Genomic DNA, 19,315 nt, shown 5'->3' with positions numbered 1-19,315 from the left:
GTGGCTCACACCTGTACTCCTAGATACTTAGGAGGCTGTAATCTGAGAATTGTGGTTCAAAGCCAGCCTGGGCAGCAAAGTCCATGAGACTCTTGTCTCCAATTAACCATCAGAAAGCCAGAAGTGGCACTGTGGCTCAAGTGGTAGAGTGCTAGCCTTGAATTGAAGAACTCAGGGACAGCATCCAAGCCCAGAGTTCAAGCCCCATGACTGACAAAAAAATCAAATAGTAGTTAATCCCTATCCCACCTCCAATGCTGTGGACAATCACAGAAGCTTGTCCCTTGTCCCACTCTCCAACTAAGTGCTTGGTAGTCTGCTCTGTAGAATTGCCCTGAAGGCATAGAGCAGTGGGAGGTTTTGAGTGAATCAGCTCTCAGGAGGCGAGCCAAACCAGACAAACTGGTGGGCCAAAGTCTAGAAACTGTTTCCAGGTTTTCTGCCCATTATCTAAGAACATACAAAATATTATTAGTTTATGGATAGCTTTGATTTTTAATCGCTGTTTTCAACATCTAGCTCCTATAAATGGTTTTTTTTTTGCCAGATTGATATCTAAGTATTTTTTTCTGTGAAATTGTGACTCTGTATTTGAATTTGAACATTCATGTGTTCATTGTCCCTATTTGTGTTTTAAATCATGGTCTCACCTTGGAGCTCAGTCTAGTCTCAAATTCACAAAACTTTCCTACTTGGAGGGTCACACCTTTAAGCCTACACAAGAGTCTCAGACTGAGGATCACAGTTTGAAGCCAGCCAGAGCATGTAAGACTGTGAGACTCTTTTCTCCAATAAACTATTATAAAAGCTGGAACTTCAGCTGTAGTTCAAGTGGTAGAGTGTTAGCCTTAAGCAAAAGCTCAGAAACAGTACCCAAGCCCCAGGACTGACAAAAAAAATCACAGGTTGGGCGCTGGTGGCTCAGATCTCAGGAGGCTGAGATCTGAGGATTGCAATTCGAAGGCTTTGAGACTCTTATCTTCAATTAAGCACACACACACACACACACACACAAACACCAGAAGTGGCACAGTGGCTAGAGTGCTAACATTGAGCACAAAAATTCAGGGACAGTCCCCAGGACTTGGGTTCAAGCCTCAGGACTGGCGCACACACACACACACACACACACACACACACACACACACACACACACACACACACACACACACACACACACACACAAAACTCTTTTTACACACACACACACACACACACACACACACACACACACAAAATCACAAAACTCTTAAGTCTCCAAGGGCTGGGGTTATAGGCATAAACCACTTTGCCAGCTGTATGATTGCTATTGTATGTTTACTTTGTATCCTATGGCCTTATTGAACTCACTGGTTGTCAAAATTCAGTTACAAATCTCTTTATTCTGTTCTCTTCTTTTTTCTTCCTCCCTGTCTCCCCTTTCTTCCATCTCTCCCCCTAACTCTCTCTCCCTTCTTTTCCTCCCTCCCTCTCTTATCCCCCTCCCTCCCTCCCTCCCTCCCTGTCTTTTTGAATGTAGAGGTTTATTTTTCACTGAAGGACGTGCTCAGTTCTTGGCCGGCAGCCTCTTCCTCGTGGCAGCCAACATACTGCTCAACTCCTCTGGCTTCCTCTTTGGTGGACGTGCACTCCCACCCTCTGCTTGATGAACTTGTCCTTGGACACCTTTAGCATGTCTGTGGTGGGCTGCTTGCTTCATGGGGCCATGGGGCCGTCCCTCAGCAACCTTGTATGTGCTTGCTGAGATGCCTGCAGCATCTGGCTTGGGTTAACTCATGTCCTTGGTCACTTTATGGCCCTGATTGAGGCCCCAAAGGCCATGGGCTAGCATAGAGCCATGGCTGCTGCAGGAAAGGGGGCCAGTTAACAGATTTCCTACATAGAAACCACCAGCAAATAGAGTATTACTTCTTTCCAGTCAATTAAGTTCTTTTTTTTTTTAAAGTTCTTCTTTTTCTTTTTGCTTTGCTGCACAGGCTAGAACATCCAGTATTCTGTTGAATAAGGAGATAAAAGAGGACATCTTTGCTTTGTTCCTGTTCAAAGGGACAAAGCCTTTGGTCTTTCACAAATAAGTGTAATGTTACTTGTAAGGTGTTGGGTTGTTTTTTTGGTTTTGTTTTCTTTTTTGTTGTTGTTGTTGTTGCCAATCCAGGGCTTGAGCTCAGGGCCTGGGCACTGTCCCTGAGCTGCTTTTGCTCATGGCTAGCACTCTACCATTTGAACCACAGCGCCACTTCCAGCTTTTTCTGCTTATGTGGTACTGAGGAATTGAACCCAGGGCTTCATGCGTGCTAGGCAAACACTCTACCACTAAGCCACATTCCCAGCCTTTGTTTCCATTTTTTGTGTGCCAATATTGGGGCTTGAACTCAGGGCTTGGGCACGGTCCCTGAGCTTCTTTTCCTCAAGGCTAGCATTCTACCACTTGAACCACAGCACCACTTCCACCCTATTCTGTTTATGTGGTACTGAGGAATTGAACCCAGGGCTTCATGCGTGCTAGGCAAACACTCTACCATCAAGCCACATTCCCAGCCCTCCATGAGCTTTTTTGCTCAAGGCCAGCTAGTGGTCTGCCACTTCCCACTTTTTGGTACCTAACTGGAGATAAAAGTCTCCCAGAAAAAAAAAAGAAAGAAAGAAAAGAAACCCCAGTTTTGTTAATCCCCAATTTAAGAAAATGTCTCTTGAGAGTTTTCTCCCTGAGCTTGCTTTGAACTGATACCCTCAGATCTCAGCTTCCTGAATAGTTAAGATTACAGGCATGAGCCACTGGTGCCTTGTGTCTCTGAGAATTTTTATCAGAAATGAGGGTTGAAGCTGAGCAGAAGCCTCTGTGAGACTCTTGTCTCCAATTAATCACCTAAACACTAGAAATGGAGCTGTGGCTCAGAGTAGTAGAGCACTACTAGTCTTGAGCAAAAGAGCTCAGGGACACTAGGCACCATAAGTGACCAAAAAAAGAAAAAGAAAAAGAAAGAAAGAAAGAAAGAAAGAAAGAAAGAAAGAAAGAAAGAAAGAAAGAAAGAAAGAAAGAGAGGAGAGTTGAATGTTTAAAGTGTTTTTTCTACATCGACTGACATGATTTTATGATTTTTCTTCTTTAGATTATTAATATGGTAGATGACAACAATTTTAACTATTGAACCACATTTACATCTGTGGAACTAACCTCAGTTGATTGTTGAATATGATTAAAATTGTTGTAAAATACACATAGCATAGATTTCCCATTTTAGCCATTTAAAAGTGTACATTTGACCCTGAGTCCTTTCCTGATGTTGTGCAAGCATTACTGCTATCTGATTCCAGAACATTTTCAACACTTCAAAATGAAACCCTATATCCATTAAGCAGTTAATCCTTATTCCCATTCCTCCCAGTCTCTGGCAACAACTAACATACTTTCTGTTTATATGGATTTGCCAACCCTGGATAATTCCTATAAATGGAGTCATATACTATGTGGTCTTATGTGTCTGCTTTCTTTCACTTAGCAAAATGTTTTCAAAGTTCACTCATGTCGCATCATGTGTCAGTTCTTCATTCCTTTTTGTAACTGAATAATATGCCATATTTTGTTTATCTATTCAGTTGTTGATGGACAGTTGGGTTGTTGCCACATTTTGACTATTGAGAATAGTGGTGCAATGAACATTTATGTACACATTTTTGTTTGAACACCTGCGTTCAATTCTTTTAGGTCTATACCTAGAAGTAGAATGGTCAGGTCAGAGTAATTATATGTTTTAACTTTTTGGGAAAGTGCCAAACTATTTTCCAAAGTAGAGGCATCATTTTATAAGGGAATTTCAAGGTAATGAATTCCATTTCTGAAGCTGGGTGTCAGTGGCTCACATCTGTAATCCTAGCTATTCAAGAGGCTGAGATCTGAGGATCATGATTCAAATCCAGCTCAGGAAGGAAAGTTTGTGAGATTATTTTTTTTTCCTGCTAGTCCTGGGACTTGAATTCTAGGCCTGGGTTCTGTCCCTAAGCTCCTTTTGCTCAAGGCTAGTGCTCTACCACTTGAGCTACACCACCACTTCTGACTTTTTCAGTGATTAACTAGAGATAAGAGTCTCAGAGCTTTCCTGCATGGGCTGGCTTTGAATTGCAATACTCAAATCTTAGCCTCCTGAGTAGCTAGGATTACAGATGTGAGCTACCAGTGCCCAGTATTCATGATATTATCTTCCACTTAACCACCAAAAAGCTGGAAGTGTTGCTGTGGTTCAAATGGTCCAGTGCTAGCCTTGAGCAAAAATCCTCAAGGGCAGTACTCAGGCCCTGAGTTCAAACCCCAGGCCTGGCAAAAGAAAGAAAGAGAAAGAGAAAGAGAGAGGGGAGAGGGAGAGAAAGAGAGAGAGGGAGAGAAGAAGGGAAGGAAGGAGGGAGAGCCTGAGGCCCTGGCCCACAGATAAAAATCATTTTCTGCTGGAGGTGTAGCTCTGTGAGGGTTGCTCAGTATTTGTGAGACCCTAGGTTTGATCCTCAGCACCACAAAAGTAAGGTTTTGGAGGTGTATGTGGTAACACCCCCTGTATATTCCTGATTCTTTTGTTCCTTTTATTTTCTTCTAGTGTTTATCTCTGTGTATCTGTGTGTCTGTTTCTCTCTCTCTCTCCTCTCTCTCTCTCTTTCTCTCTCTCTCTTCTCTCTCTCTCTTTCTCTCTCTGATGCTACTGCTATTAGAGCTAGAACTAAGGGCCTTGCTCTTCCTTGAGGCTGGCATTCTACCACTTAAGCCACACCTCCAGTCCAGCATTTTGCTAATTAATTGAAGGTGGATTCTCACAGATTTTTCTGTCTGAGCTGACTTTGAACCTCAACCCTCAGTTCTCAGCCTTCTGAGTATCTGGGCTTATAGGTGTGAGCCACCAGAATTCCAGCTCGGTGTTTAGAATTCCATTACAGTTTCTTTTGTTTTAAATAGTGAGTAAATGTTTGTAGTCTCTTATGTATTTCACTAGATATTTATGTTTTTCCATCAATCTATAAATATTAGTAGATTTTTAATGCTGAATCTTCCATAATACATTTGTAAAAAGAGTCTAATTTTTCATATCACGTGACTTTTTAAAACACAAATTTGTTTTTATTTTATTTAGAAATTTTACATGTTTATTAGTAAGTAAAAATGGTTAACATACTACATTAAAAATGTAGCCATTGGGGCTGGGAAGGTGGCTCAGTGGTAGAGCGCTTGCCTTGCATGCATGAGGCCCTAGGTTCCATTCCTCAGCACCACATAAGCAGAAAAAAAAGCCAGAAGTGGCATTGTGGCTCAAGTGGTAGAGCGCTAGCCTTGAGCTGAAGAGCTGAGGGACAGTGCCCAGGCTCAGAGTTCAGGCCCACGACCGGACCCCCCCCCAAAAAAAAAAAAAAAAAACGTAGCCATAGCCAGACACTGGTGGCTCATGCCTGTAAACCTAGCTACTCAGGAGGCTGAGATCTGAGGATTGTGGTTCAAAGCCAACCCAGGCAGGAAAGTCCATGAGACTCTTATCTCCACTTAACCACCAGAAAACCAGAAGTGGAACTGAGGCTCAAAGTGATAAATTGCTAGTCTTGGACAGAAAAGTTCAGGGGAAGCACTCAAGCCCTGGGTTCAAACCCCGTGACTGACCAAAAATAACTAGGACCAGGTGCTAGTGGTTCACGCCTTTGATCCTAGCTACTTAGGAAGTTGAGACCTAGAGGATCAGAATTCCAAGGCAGCCCAAGTGGAAAAGTTGAGAGACTCTTATTTCCAATTAACTAGCAAAAACCTGAAAGTGAAGCTGTGGCTCAAGTGGTAGAGCACCAGCCTTGAGTGGAAAAGCTCAAGGATAGGACCCAGGCCAAGTTCAAGCACTAAGTACCCACAGCAGAAAAAAAATGTAGCCAGGCCCCTGGGGCTCATGCTTGTAATCCCAGTACTCAGGATGCTGGGACAGGAGGACAGAAAGTTCCAGTTCAGCCTGGCCTACATAGTGAGACCCTGTCTCACAAATCAAAACAGTATACAATTCAATTCATTTTTTATTATATTCATCCAGTCGTGCAACCATCAGCACAGTAAAATTTAGTACAACTAGTCACTAACTAGTCTACTTTCTGTCTCTATATATTTCCATATCCATATTCTAGGTTTTCATCTATTTAAAAGTATATATGTATGTATGTATACATATATATATATATATATATATTTGCTATGTGATTCTTCTTGAGTGGCTTCTTTTACCACTCAAGCATAATGATTTCAACATTCATCCGTGTTTTAGAGTGTATTCTTTCTTACAGCCAAATAGTATTCCCTTGTATGGCTCTATCACATTTTGTTCATTCATTCATCCTTCCATGTTGGGTGGTTTCCATCTTCTTCACTATTATGAATCTGCTCCTCTGAACATTTGTGAACAAGTGTTTTGGTGTCAATACACATTTTCATTTCTCTTCAGTATATTGCTAAGAGTAGAATTGCTGGGTTGTGCGGTTATTCTATATTTAGCCACTTGAAGGACTGCCAGACTGTTCCAGAGCAGCTGCTCTGGTTAGCATTCCCACCACCCGTGTGCGAGGGCCTCCATTTTTCCCCAGTCCCTCTAACACAAGTCTCTGGCTTCTTTTCACTTTCTGTTCTTTACTATTCAGCAAGATTTTCTCTTTGAAGTCCATCACTTACATTAGCATTCAGTCTTCCTGATGTATATTGCATAGCATGTGTGCGCGTGTGCACATGTGTTGTGTGTGTGTGTGTTGTGTGTGTGTGTGTATACCAGTCCTAGAGCTTGAGGTTTTTGCTCAAGAGTAGCACTCTTGAGCCACAGTTCGACTTCTAGCTTTTTGGTGGTTAATTGGAGAAAAGTTTCTCATAGGCTTTCCTGCCTGGGCTGGCTTTGAATCATGGTTCTCAGATCTTAGCCTCCTGAGTAGCTTGGATTACAGGTACACTGGTACCTGGCTATTCCAGGGCTTTTGACAAGAATATAAGGCTATGTATCCACCAGCATACTATCATGTAGAATAGATTCACTATCCTAAAAATCCCTGGTGTAGCTGGGCACCAGTGTCTCACATTTGTAATCCTAGCTAGTCAGGAGGCTGACATCTGCGGATCATGGTTCAAAGCCAAACCAGGCAGGAAAGTCCATGAGACACTTATCTCCAATTAGCCACCAAAACCTGAAAGTGGAGCTGTGGCCCAAAGCGGTAGACTGTCAGCCTTGAGTAAAAAGCTTAGGGACAGTACCCAGGCCCTGAGTTCAAGCTCCTGTACTGGCATATACAAACCTACTGCATTCTAGCCACTCATCCATCCTCTTCAAGTCCCTGACAACCATTGTGTTTGGGATTTTACTGTCTTGATCATTTTATCTTTTCCAGAATGTCATATAGTTGGAATCTAGCAGTCTGTAGCTTTTTCAGGTTGGTAGCTTTTAGTTTGCAATGTACATTTAAAGTTACTTCATGTCTTTTTAGATTTTTTTTTCTGGCTCCCTAGCTTCTTTCTTTTTATCACTAACAATCCAGTGGACAAATGTATCACTGTTTATTTATCCATTCACCAATCTTAGGACATCTTGGTTGATTCCACATTTTGCCAATTATGAAGAACACTGCTATAAACACTCATGTGGAAGTTTATATGTGGACATAAGTTTTCGATTCTTTTGAGTAAATAGGGAGCGTGATTGCTGGATCGTATGGTAAGAGTCTGTTTAATTTTGTCAGGAATTGCCAAACTGTCTTCCAAAGTGGCTAGATCATTTCAAATTTTCACCCACAATAAATGAGAGTTCCTTTCTTTCTCTCTTGTTCTATCTCGCTCCTTTTTCCTTCCTTCCTTCCTGATTTTTGAGTTAACAGCCTACTATGTATTAAATGTCATGTTATTGTCATTTATATTTGCAATCCCTTAATGGCAAATACTAATGTTGAACATGTTTCATGTGTCAATGGCTGTTTGTATATTTATTAGAGAAATATAGCTGCAGGGGCTAGGAAGGTGGCTCAGTGGTAGAGCGCTTGCCTTGCATGCATGAGACCCTGGGTTCGATTCCTCAGCACCACATAAGCAGAATGAAAAAAAGCCGGAAGTGGTGCTGTGGCTCAAGTGGTAGAGCGCTAGCCTTGAGCTGAAGAGCTGAGGGACAGTGCCCAGGCCCAGAGTTCAGGCCCCACGACTGGACTCAAAAAAAAAAAGTGAAATATAGCTGCAGTGTATTTAGATCCTTTGTTCTTTTTTGTTTATTTATTTTTTGGTAATGGGGCTTGAACTCTGGGCCTGGGTGCTGTCCCTGAGCTCTTCAGCTCAAGGCAAGCTCTCTACCACTTGAGCCACAGCGCCACTCACAGTTTTCTTTTTCTTTTTATTGTGAAAATACTAATCAGAGGGGTTACAATTACATGGGCAAGATAATGAGTACATTTCTTATCAAGCATTGTGGCCTCATCCTTTGTTTTCCCCTTCCCATTCCTTCCCATCATCCCCCCTGTCCCCCCAATCCTCCTCCCCACCCCCCCGCCACCAAAGTTGTAAAGTTCGTTTTCGACATAACGTCTTGTACATCTCATTGTTGCAATGGGTCCACCTGTATCCCTATTTACACGATTTATTTTTTCCCTTCCCACTCCCAGTTTTCTTGGAGATAAGAGTCTCACTGACTTTCCTGCCCAGGCTGGCTTTGAACTATGATCCCACATTTCAGCCTCCTGAATAGCTAGGATTACAGGTGTGAGCCACCAGTGTCCAGCCTTTTTTGTTTGTTTGTTTGTTTTTTTTTTTATTTGGAAGTCCTGAGGTTTGAATTTAGAGCCTTGTACTTGATAGGTGGATTTCCTATGCCTGGACTCTAGCCCTATTGTTGCTATTTTTTTCTTTCCCTGTCCTGGGGCTTGAACTCAGGGGTGCTATCCCTGAGCCTCTCTGTGCTCAAGGCTAGCGCTCTACCACTTGAGCCACAGTGCCACTTCCAGCTTTTTTTGTTTATGTGTTTATTTCTCAGTAGAGGAATTGAACCCAGGGCTTCATGCATGCTAGGCAAGCACTCTACCACTAAGCCATATTTCCCAGTCCCCCTATTGTTTTTTTACATAACATTTTCTTTTTATTATTGAGTTGGTAATAGTTCTTTATGGATTCTCTTAGTAACATTTTCTTGGGGTTTTTTTTTTGTTGTTTTTTTTTTTTGGGTCTGGTCGTGGGGCCTGAACTCTGGGCCTGGGCGCTGTCCCTCAGCTCTTCAGATCAAGGCTAGCGCTCTACCACTTGAGCCACAGCACCACTTCCGGCTTTTTTCTTTGTGCTTATGTGGTGCTGAGGAATCAAACCCAGGGCCTCAGGCATGCAAGGCAAGCGCTCTACCACTGAGCCACCTTCCCAGCCCCACATTTTCTTGTTTTGATTGTTGTTGTTGTTTTGCATGCCAAGTAATTTTGACTTGTATCCTAGGCAGTGTGTGTGTGTGTGTGTGTGTGTGTGTGTGTGTGTGTGTGTGTGTGTGTGTGTGTGTGTGTGTTCTAGGATTGGGGCTTGAAATTAGTGTTTTAAGCTCTCTCTTGGCTTTTTCATCCAAAGCTGGTGCTCTACCACTTAATCCACAGCTTCACCTCCAGAGGTTTGCTGGTTAATTGGAGAGAAGAGACTCACAGACTTTTCTACCCAGGCTGGCTTCAAAGCAAAGTCTTCAAATCTCAGCCTCCTTGTGTAGCTAGCATTATAGGCATGAACCACCAGAACCTGACTGTACTAGACACTTTTAGAGTAAGAACCCTACTTTTGTTTTTTTAAGTTGTCTTCCGATTATTGTTATTTATTTGTTTATTGTTTATGTTGTAACAAGAAATTGAACTCAGGGCATTGTGCACACTAGGCAAACATTTTACCACTAAGCCACATTCCCAGTCCTCCACTGGACATTTTGACTATTGTGTTGTAAGAGGCTGGTCCTACTGAAATTCTGGGGAATGGGATTTTCTTTAACAGGCAGGCAGTCAGTCTGGTTTGGCTGTCACTGTATATTCTACCCTACCTTTTGCGTAAAGCTGTTCCATGTCACTTCATTTTTCAAAAGCTTTACAGTGCTTTGTTAGTCTCAGGGGTCAGTTTAAGTGCTGTGTTATCTCATGATTTAGTCCTCAGAACTCTTTGCTGTGTTGCTCTGAGTTTGACCCAGGCATGTTCAGCTTAGGGATGAGCCCAGGATTTGTGTCTAGGTCTGTCTTTTGTTATTCTCTCCTCACTCGGATTTCAGAGGCCCAGAAAGATGGGATTCCTCTATGTTCTCCCTGTACTGCCTACAGCAGCTTTGCTGGAGACTTCTAGCGAGGGAAATGCAGGGAATCCACTCCTGCATGAGTCACTTCTTCAAGTTTTCACTTCCTTTCCCAATGCATGTGCTGTTTGCTTGCTTCTCAGAGTCCTGGGAAGTTGTCTTTCCAAAGATGTTCTTTTTGTTTCTTAGCATATATCAGTTGTATAAAGTAGGTTTCATCGTGACATTTCCACAAGTATATATAATGCACCTCAACCAAATACATCTCTCGATTGCTCTCCCTCATTCCTTCCTTCTCCTTAAAACGATTTCTTTTCTCTTTCTTTCTTTCTTTCTTTCTTTCTTTCTTTCTTTCTTTCTTTCTTTCTTTCTTTCTTTCTTTCTTTCTTTCTTTCGTCTTTTTTGTTGGTTGGTTGTGAGGCTTGAACTAGGAGCCTAGGCGCTGTCTCTGAGCTAATTTGCTCAAGGCTAGCGCTTTCGCACTTTGAGTCACAACGCCACTTCCAGTTTCATGAGTAGTTAGTTGAAGATAAAAGTCTCACAGAATCTTTTCTTCCCAGGCTGGTTTTGAACCCTGATCCTCAAATATCAGCCTCCTGACTAGCTAGGATTACAGGCATGAGCCACTGATGCCTGGCTTAAAACAATTTTAATGTTTCATTGTTCTACTTTCATTCATGCTCATAAAGTATTTTGATCAAATTCGTCTCACTCTCTCCGTTGCCTTCTACCCTCTTGCTAGTAATTTGCTTCCTTCTCCCCACCATGCTGCCCAAAACAGAACATGTTTAGTTTTTTTGTCATTCTTTTCTTTCATTTTTTTCTGTATATTTATTACACAAAGGGGTTTTACCCTGCTACTTCACACATGCACATATTATAATTTAGTCAGATTAACCTCATCTATTGCTTTTTCTTCATCCTCCTCTAGAGACTTTAGTTGTTACAAGTAGGAGAAAGATAGACTAAAGTGGACTTACTCCATGATGGCTGGTGCCAGAAATCTGTATGACTCTAATATTTCTTTTGGTGGGTCTGTGAGTGGTAAACTCTACTTTTTGTTGGCCTATAAATGTTTCTATTTTGCTAGGAGTAAAATCCTGGATTGATAGTACTTTCTTCTTTTCCCCTGAAAAATATTCCAGTGCCAGGGGAAATGAATGGAAGTAGAACAAATCATATTAAGTGAGGTAAGCCAAGATCAGCGAGACAACCAGCCCGTGTTCTCCCTGATATGCGAAGTTAGACCTAAAACGTAATGTAATATGACAAATTACAGAGGATTCTAGCTCTTCATGTACAGTGAGACTAAAAGAGAATAGTCTTAGGAGAGAATCACGAAGGCTTACTACCCAAGTGCCTCTTCATATGTATATAAAATATACATACTGAAACAAACTCCAAAGATATGAAAGCAAAGGGATTTTTTTCTTATTTTTTTTTCTGATGACTGTATTCTTTACCTTATATGCAGAGTCCTCACATGCACATCTGAGGGAGGGTGGGCGGAGGGCATGGAATCCGAGGAAAAAGGGTAAAAAAGTGCAGCAAGGAGCGCACTGGACATTGGTGAAAGCAAACTAGGCTACTTGTGGGTGGAGATGGGAGGGAGGGAATGGAGAGAATGAGGGAGCAGATGACACTGTGGGAAAGGAAATGTACTTACTACCCAATGTATACAACTGTAGCTCCACTGCATAGCACCTCTAAAACGACAATAAATAGAAAAAAATACTCCACTGCTAAGGAGAGCCTGGGGATAAGTGAAGGAAGGGGGTGATATTGTCCCCCACAAAAAGAAATGTACTCATTACCTGACTTTTGAAATGGTAATCCCTCTGCAAAAAAATTCTTAGTGCCGGGCGCTGGTGGCTCACGCCTGTAATCCTAGCTACTCAGGAGGCTGAGATCTGAGGATCGTGGTTCAAAGCCAGCCCGGGCAGGAGAGACCGTGAGACTCCTATCTCCAATAAACCACCAGAAAACCGGAAGTGGCGCTATAGCTCAAGTGGTAGAGCGCTCGCCTTGAGCTGAAGAGCTGAGGGACAGCGCCCAGGCCCAGAGTTCAAGCCCCACGGCCGACAAAAAAAAAAAAAAAAAAAAAAAAAAAAAAAAAAAAAAATTCTTAGTAATAGCAATAAAATTATATTAAATAATACTTGACTGCCTTCAAGCAATCAGCTTGAATTTCTATCAGCAATTAGTTGGTAGAAATTTAGTTTGCATTTCATAGTGGTAATGCTTTTCGTCTATTGTGGATTTTTGTTTTTGTTTTGTGGGTATTAACAGTTGAACTCAGGGCCTGAGCTCTGTCCCTTAGCTTTTTTCACTCAAAGCTGGAACTCTAGGGGCTGGGAAGGTGGCTCAGTGGTGGAGCGCTTGCCTTGCATGCCTGAGGCCCTGGGTTCGATTCTTCAGCACCACATAAGCAAAATGAAAAAAGCCAGAAGTGGCGCTGTGGCTCAAGTGGTAGAGCACTAGCCTTGAGCTGAAGAGCTGAGGGACAGTGCCCAGGCCCAGAGTTCAGGCCCCACGACCAGACCCCCCCCAAAAAAAAAAAAAAAAAGCTGGCACTCTATCACTTGAGCCACAGCTCCACTTCTAGGTTTTGGCAGTTAATTGAAGATAATCCCATGGAATTCCCTATCTGTTCTGGCTTTCAAGTGAAATACTCAGATCTTAGCCTCCTTAATAGCTAGGATTACAGGCATGAGCCACAGGGACTTTTCTTCTCTTTTGCTTTTGAAAATTCTCCTTATCGTTAATGTTTTCCAGTTTCACTCCACTGGGTCACAAATAGTACCCGAAAACTTTTGAAACACTCCCTGAAAACATCATGCTTGGTGAACCCGTAAAACTTTTGAGAGAATTCTGTCTGTCTGCTCTCTTTCTTTCTATCTCTGTCTTTCTTTTCCAGACAATGAACTATGTCTTTTCAAATTTATTTATTTATTTTTGAGTCAGGCTCTGGCTATGTAGCCCAAACTAGCCTGGAACTCCTGATCTTCCTACCACTGCCTCCCGAGTACAGAGATTTCACCTCAGAGCTCAATTACTATCTTTTTCTTTTTTAACTTGAATTTCTTTATTGTTTTTGTAAAGGCCATGCACAGAAGGGTTACCATTTCATAAGTCAGGTAATGACTACATTTCTTTTATTTTTTGCCAGACCTGCGGCTTGAACTCAGGGCCTGGGCACTATCCCTGAACCTCTTTTGCTCAAGACTAGCACTCTACCAAGTGAGCCACAGCGCCACTTCCAGCTTTTTCTGTGTATGTGGTACTGAGGACTTGAACCCAGGGCTTCATGCATGGTAGGCAAGCACTCTACCACAAAGCCACATTCTCAGCCCCATACATTTCCTTTTGAAGAATGTCACCCCTTCCCTTGCTCTCTCTCAATTTTTCTCTCCCTTTCCCACCCATGAGTTGTATAGTTCATTTTCAACATAGTAACATCTACTGAGTGCTACTGCTGCATTTGTTTACTCTTCTCCCTCCATTTCTGTGGTGCCGGTTACCTCCTGAAGACAGATTAACGGACAAACAAGATAACAAGAAAAGAAAAACAACAAAAAAGTTAAAAAAAACTAATTTCTATTTCTTGGAGTTCATTTGCATAAATATTACTTTATATTATCACAGGTATATAGGCATTGTGCCTTTGTGTTACTCCCTTAAGAGAATCCTCCTAGGGGCTGGGAATGTAGCTTAGTGGTAGAGTGCTTGCCTAGCATGCATGAAACCCTGATTTTGATTCCTCAGTACCACATGCACACAAAAAAGCTGGAAGTGGCATTGTGGCTCAAGTGGTAGAGTGCTAGCCCTGAGCAAAAGAAGCTCAGGGACAGTGCCCAGGCCCTGAGTTCAAACCACAGCACTTGAATAAAAAAGAATATCTTCCTACTATTTCTTTTTGACTGAGGTTGATTTTTGTCCAGAGTCTCACTGCATTATGAAACCTAGATTGTAGCTCTCCAGTTTCTCGTGATTTCAAAGACCAGATTAATCTCTTTTTTTCATACACAAAATAACAGGGATTCAGAAAATTTAAAATATAGGTTCTAACCACAGTCCACATAATTCTCATTTTTGTGGTTATAGCCTATTGATATCTTTTTTTAACAAAACACTTTTATTTGGTCCTTGGAGCCTGAGTAGAAACTGCCCATGGATGAAGTGCTTTTTTGTGCTGGTCCTAGGCACTGTCCCTGAGCTTTTGTGCTCAAGACTAGTCCTCTACCACTTGAGCCAAAGTTCTACTTCCAGCTTTTTGGTGTTCAGTTGGAGATAAAAGTCTCATGGACTTCCTTGCTTGGGCTGGCTTTGAAACATAATCCTCAGATCTCAGCCTCCTCAGTAGCTAGTATTAGGCACTGGAGCACAGCTGGATGAAGTGCTTTTGAAGAGATAGTTTACTGAAATGAGCAAACCTCTAAGAGACCAATGAGAATGAAAATAACATTCTCCTTTTAAGAGGATGAAGAAGGGACAACACAAAGGAAACAGACTGGTTATTTTCAGGGTTTTTTTTCACATTCCTTAGTCCTTCGGTCTATACAGCCCCCTGATAACTGTGATTACAAGTATCTTCTCTCATGTGAAAGGGGGATTTTTAGGAATGTGGAAGAGGAAAGGAGGGATGGCATGGGGATATAAGAGAAGGTAATTGAAGAGGTGAAAATGATCAAAGCATATCATATGCATTTATGGAAATGCCATAATGAACTTTGTACAGTCTCATGGACTTTCCTCCCTGGGCTGGCTTTGAGCTGCGGTCCTCAGATCTCAGCCTCCTGAGTAGCTAGGATGACAGGCGTGAGCCACCGGCACCCAGCTATGAGACTCATCTCCAATTAACCACCAGAAAACCAGAAGTGGTGCTGTGGCTCAAGCGTTAGAGTGCTCGCCTTGAGCTGAAGAACTGAGGGACAGCACCCAGGACCAGAGTTCAAGCCCCACAACTGACAAAAAAAAGATAGTACATACATTGTTATCTGTTTTTGAAAAATTACATGTACACGCAATAGTGTAGGAGGAGATTTGGAAGTACAGGTAATTAGACGCTAATAATGGTAAAACTCTAGATTGTGGGAATGTGTATTAGTTCCCTGTTACTGCTGTAATAAATCATATAAACTGATTATCTTAGAGTTCTGGAAGTCAGAAGTCTGAAATGAATCTTTTGGGGCTAAAATCAAGGGGCTATCTCAGAAGGCACCAGAGGAAAGTCCATTGCTTGACTCTTGGAGCTTGTAGAGGTGGCCAGCAGTCTTTGGCTGATGGCTGCATCACTCTCTTTGCTGTTTCTATCACATCATTTCTGCCTTCTAACTCTTCTGCTTGTTTCCTTCTTGTAAGGATTCTTGTGATTGTATTCAGGGAATCGGGATAAGCCAGGATAATCTGATCTCAGAATCCCCACTCAATACCTTTTTTTGTCATTTTCTTTTTGATATAGGAGTCTTACTAGGTACCCAAGCTGCCCAGGTTGACCTAAAACTTGTGATTCTCCTGCCTCAGACTTATGATTGCTGCTATTATAGGCATATACCATGATGTCCAGTTTGCAAAATCCCTATTGTTACCCAAAAAGTTCCAAAAATTAAACTGTAGTCATCATTAGGGGCAAACATTATTCTCTCTACCACAAATATTGTTTTTGGCAGTACTGGGATTTGAACTCAGGCCTTATACTTGCTAGATAGGCATTCTATTACTTGAGCCATGTCCCTTGGCTCCACAAAATGTGCTCCTTAGTTTTGCATTTACATTTCCTCATTTTATCTAACGCACATGAATTACCTAAAATGTAAAAGTTAATGATAGAAAAACATTATAGCTTAATTTAATTTCCAGTGTCATGAAATGTGGGTGTTTAATTAACTTTTGTCTAGTTCATTGTGAAGTATCACATCCATTTTCTTACTTTTGCTTTATAGGAAATCAGAAATTTTTCAGTTCACAATTACACAGTGCCAGAAATGGTAGCAAGGTTTTAGCCAGAGATGTCTGTAGACTTAGTTGGATAAGGTCAGAGAAATGGAGAAGTTGATTCTTCCTTTTGGTATGGTCCCAGACACTAAGTAGATGAAGTAGCATACTCAAATTCTGACAGTTTGAATGCTTTACATCAGGTGAATGAGTGTCACTGGGGCAGGACCTCCCCAGGGGTATGCCTGGCAAACATGGACATTTTAGTCATTCTAGTGGATCTCATAGCATTTAGTAGACAGGAACCAAGAATGTTGTGTGTCCTTCTATACATGAGACATTCTTTGTGGGGGTGGAGGAAGGTGGTACTGGGGCTTGAACTCAGAGCCTCCCAGTCTTCCCTTTCTCCCCCTACCCCTTGAGCCAGTTCTAGCTTTCTTATTGCTGGTTAATTGGAGTTGAATCTCCTGGGCTGGGGGCTGCAGATGTGGCTTAGTGGTAGAGTGCTTACCTAGCATGCATGAAGCCCTGAGTTCGATTCCTCAGTACCACATAAACAGCAAAAGCCAGAAGTGGTGCTGTGGCTCAAGTGGTAGAATGCTAGCCTTGAGCACAGAGAAGCTCAGGGACAGAGTCCAGGCCCTGACGTCAGTCCTCAAGATGGGCAGAAAAGTCTCCTGGGCTGGCTTCAAACTCTGAGCCTCAGATTTCAGCCTCCTGAGTAGCTAGGATCGGAAGTGTGAGCTACCAGCACCCAGTAACAAATGACATTCCTGTAAGGAAGACTTTTACCACATCTTAAATAATTTTTCAAATATCTTCCAGATATTCGTGTGTATGAAGAATCAATTAGTAATTATCTGAGCTTAAACTTAACTTTGTTTTACATGTAAACTCAAAGTCTTTTTTTGTTTTCCTTTTTATAAAACTTTTTTTGTGAGTGTGCCGGTTCTGGGGCTTGAACTCAGGGCCTGGGTGCTGTCCCTGAGCTTTTTTTACTCAAGACAAGCCTTCTACCATTAGAGCCACAGCTGTACTTTAGGCTTTTTCTATGGGGGGGAGTAATTAATTGGGGATAAGAGTCTCAGACTTGGGCTGGCTTCAAACAGTGATCCTCAGATCTCAGCCTCCTGAGTAGTTAGGATTATAGGCATGAGCCACTAACACCTGGCTCAAAACTTATTTTCAAAACTGTGAAACGCTTTTGAAAATTTGAATGTCCTTCTTGGGAAGAACGCACACTTATCTTCTTTGTATAATTCCAATTTTAGTATATTGCTGCTGAAGCAAGCTTAACTCAAAAGTATTTTTGTATGGTTTTAATAGACATGGAATTTTCCAGGAATGGAACTACTATGTAAATTTAAAGGAGTGTATGTTTTGTTTGGAACTTTTCCAAGAATGGCTTAATGGTCTAGAAAACCACACCAATGACATCAATGCCATTTATGGGTTGTATGGGATATCTTTCATTGGTCCTCTCCACACTCACGCTACCCTTCTTTCCCTGCGCTGTGCCAGGAAGGAACTGTATCAACACATTTTCTTACTCTTCCACTTCTGGGATGGTTTCCTCAGTGCAAAGCATGGGCAGGAGATCAGGACAACAGAAGAAGGGGGAGTTAGGCCACGTGCTAAGATCATGAGGAGTTAGGTTGGATGTCAACCATGCCACGAGTAGATTTGGATCCGATGTGGTCAGAGGGTATAAGAGAAAATGTATGAAGAGATGCTTCTGTTTCCATTGCTGTTGTTCCCTATTGGTTTCCTTCTCCTTTAACCCAGGTGTAAGGCCTTCTGAAGAATTCCCTTATGACTGACTGTTTAATAGAGAAAAGGGTCAGGGCCTGTTTTGCACACTGTTTCCCTGATACCATCTGAAAAAGCATTCTAAACCTCTGAAAGGCAATGATGAAGACAGAGATATTCCTAGGGGCAAAACTTTAGGCAATGTTTCAAGTCTACTTTATGTGGAAGGAGACATGTCTGATTTTCTCTGAAGGCATAATAATATGGTTGAGAGATACAATGTCCCAAGGCCAGAAGTGTTTGTCCCCTGCTTGTTCTATTGGGGTATGCTAAGAATGCAAGGCTCTGACTGCTGTTTACCTGGGATAGTTCTCAGGGCTACATTGCAAGGAGCTTCCGTGAGAGATGAGGTGATATCTCCTTTGGGGACAAAGAGGAGGCTTGCTAAAAAAGATGATTTGAATTTCTTGAGGCCACTCTTCCTAGCCTGGGGTACAGTCGTGCATGGCTCCACAGCATGTACACCTGGGCCCTTGAGCATGGCCCTGCAGGCCTTGGAGGCTTGTTGATCATGAGGCTTGCTTTGTTTGTGAGCACTCATGAAACAGAGACATAGATTTGAGAAAGGCTATCTCCTAAGTATGGAGCTCAACACATAATTATTATTCACTTTCCAATCAGGTTGACAAGCTTTTTTTTTTAGATATTAAGACACCTGTTACTGATTTTGCATTGAAAGATATACCTCTGGCTGGGCAAGCCTATGGCTCATGCTTGTAATCCTAGCTACTCAGGAGGCTGAGATATGAGGATGACAGTCCAACGCCAGTCAAGGCTGGAAAGTCTGTGAGGCTCTTATCTCCAATTAGCCAGAAGAAGCAGGAAGTGGAGCTGTGACTCAAGTGGTAGAATGCCAGTCTTGAGTGAAAAGCTAAGGGACAGAGCTCAGAGCCTGAGTTCAAGCCCTTGCATTGGCACAGAGAGAGAGAGAGACAGAAAGAGAGACAGAGACACACAGAGACAGAGACAGAGAGACAGAGACAGACAGAGACAGAGAGATAGAGAGACAGAGAGATAGAGAGAGAGAGAGACAGAGAGATAGACAGAGAGAGACAGAGACAGAGACAGACAAAGAAAGAGATCTGAATTATTCCTCCACACATTTCGTCTCTTAAGGAGTTCTTTGGTCATTTTTATGTTCGAGTGACTTACTTTTATTTTGTTTAGGTAAAACCCACCGGAAGAAGCATGATTTTACATCTGTTGGGGAAAAAAACAGGTAAGTTTTTCTTGTTTGTTTGTCTTGAGACAGTATCTCACTAGGTAGCTCAGGCTGGCCTGAAACTGCCAACGACCTACCTCAGCTT

At 42.2% G+C, this 19,315-nt stretch overlaps 1 non-coding gene across 1 annotated transcript; it reads right to left on the bottom strand.

Moving 5' to 3' along the window:
* Positions 1-17,386: 17,386 nt before the first annotated feature.
* On the bottom strand, positions 17,387-17,488 carry LOC138840544 (U6 spliceosomal RNA). Its single transcript, XR_011376112.1, has one exon. It is a non-coding gene; the product is annotated as a U6 spliceosomal RNA (small nuclear RNA).
* Between the last annotated feature and the right edge of the window lie 1,827 nt (positions 17,489-19,315).

This window comes from Dipodomys merriami, unplaced genomic scaffold (genome assembly GCF_024711535.1).
Source record: "Dipodomys merriami isolate MVZ:Mamm:240054 unplaced genomic scaffold, mDipMer1.0.p SCAF_3, whole genome shotgun sequence".
In the NCBI taxonomy this organism is placed as follows: Eukaryota; Metazoa; Chordata; class Mammalia; order Rodentia; family Heteromyidae; genus Dipodomys; species Dipodomys merriami.
The sequence above is the reverse complement of the archived record's forward strand: the minus strand, read 5'-3'. Positions and strand labels throughout refer to the sequence as shown.